This window comes from Chrysochloris asiatica, unplaced genomic scaffold, assembly GCF_000296735.1.
Source record: "Chrysochloris asiatica unplaced genomic scaffold, ChrAsi1.0 scaffold00334, whole genome shotgun sequence".
NCBI classification, from domain to species: Eukaryota; Metazoa; Chordata; class Mammalia; order Afrosoricida; family Chrysochloridae; genus Chrysochloris; species Chrysochloris asiatica.
In genome coordinates this window covers 2,596,464-2,598,595 of record NW_006408852.1, presented here as the reverse complement: position 1 = coordinate 2,598,595, position 2,132 = coordinate 2,596,464, and positions in this window count along the sequence as shown.

Below are 2,132 nucleotides of genomic sequence, written 5' to 3'. Positions count from 1 at the left end.
CATTCTGTTGGGTCACCTCTCTTTGGAATGGGCATAAACATTGATCTCTTGATAGAATTTTTCAATTTCATCATCACTGACTTTAATGGTGTGTGCATACATTTGAATAATTGTTGTATTGGCTAGTCCTTCTCCTAGGTTTATGAATATTGTTCTCTCACAGTGTTGTACAGGATTGTACATCATATTAGAGCTTTGATAAATAATGGGATGTCTTTCCTCTCCGATTTGCCATTCTTGTCATTGTAAGATTCAAAATTGCCAAGACCAGTCCATTTCAGCTCACTAATGCAGATGGTATCTATATTTTTGCATTCCATTTAATTTTTTATAACTTCCAATTTTCCTAGATTCATAATTTGTATGTTCCATTTCTTATTATTAATCTATGTTTACAGCTGTTTCTGATCATTTTGAGTTGTGCCCTATAAACAAATGAAAATCTCAAAAGTTTTATATCCTTTGCATCATCACAGTCAACTTTACATTGGGAGGCAGCTCTACCGTAGTCTTGTTTTGAGAGACTTCCAAGCGGAATGGCTTGTCTTCTGGCACTTTATCTGGCAATATTCTGGTACTCTTCATCATGTTTCACTATTCAGTATTCTGGTAATATATAATAGTATTCCACTGCTATTCATAAGATTTTCATTGACTAAATATTCTCAAGTAGCCCATCTTTATTTCATCCTAGTCTGTCTTATTCTGGAAGTTCAGCTAAAACTCATCCACACTGGATGTCTCTGTTGGTATTTAAAATCCTGTTGGCATAGCTTCCAGAATCACCCCAATAAGCAAGCCACCACAGTATGTCACAGTATGACAAATTACAAGCATACTTTTCTAACTAGCCTTTTTGAAGTTATATATATATTAGCAGAGATTAATAGAATGGTTTACATCCAGATACTTTATTTTAGAAAGTCATCTTGGGAAATAGGAAAGATGAACTTCTAAAAGTAAAATAAGATAAGCCAAAACAATATTAGTTGTTGAGCAAACGTTGTTGTGGAAAACGAAAATTCAATCTCCTAGGGAACCCTATGAGAAACAATATGGAATAAATCTTGTATTGACTTCCTGAAAACAAACAAACAAAAAAGTAATTATTTTGATCAATTACTCAAAGATGATGCACAGAATATTATGTCTATAATAGACATGTAATTGTGCAAAACCAGAAATGCTTACCTGGACTTCTTGTCATATGTATTTCTAATGGATGAGCAGAAAATATCTTTGCATAAAATACATTCTGCATATTATCTATGGAATTATAAGGTTACATATACACAGTTTATTGCTTATCTCAAAATTTTCTTGTGACAATTAAGTAATAACAAAAAATAGATTAACTGCAAGATAAATAATAAATGATTGCCATCAAGCCATCTTTATGTACAGCACAACAAAATTTGTTCGATTCTGAGTCATTCTCACTATTGTCGTCTGAGTCCATCTTTGCAGCTACTGTGCTAATTCATCTCCTGAAGGATTCCCTTTGCCCTCACTGACTTTCCACTTCACCTAAGGAGATGCTAAACTCCTGCAATTAATTCTGTTTGATGACATGCCCAAACTATTCACAACTGAAAATGTTCTGTTGTGATTCATATGGTTTCCAGTGGCTATAATTTGGAAGAAGATAACAAGCTTTTATTCCTAGTCTGCCTAGTTTGAAAACTTCACTGAAATATATCCACTGAAATTCCAGTGGCATAACTTCCAACATCAGAGTAAATCCAGTCAATATGGCAAATTGACAAATTGGTAGTGCTTTTGTTATGAGAATGAATAATATCTTTTAGAAAGATCAGCATAAGACAGGTCCCTGTGAGGTGGAGGCTAAAGATACCCCAAATGTCAATTGTAGCCATGGCAATGAAATGATATATGACCCTGTACAGGGTCGCTATGGGTCGGAACCGACTCGACGGCACTTAACAACAACAACAGGATGAATATAAAACTAATGTTCTCCCATGCAAACTATTACATAATTCACAATAAAACGTTTTAAAAAAAGATATCCCAAATGTCTGATTTTTCAGATAAGTTATACCACTCCATGATCCTTTATAATCCATTTGACATCAGCAACGCTATCTCTCATTCCGCATTCTCCTCTGAGT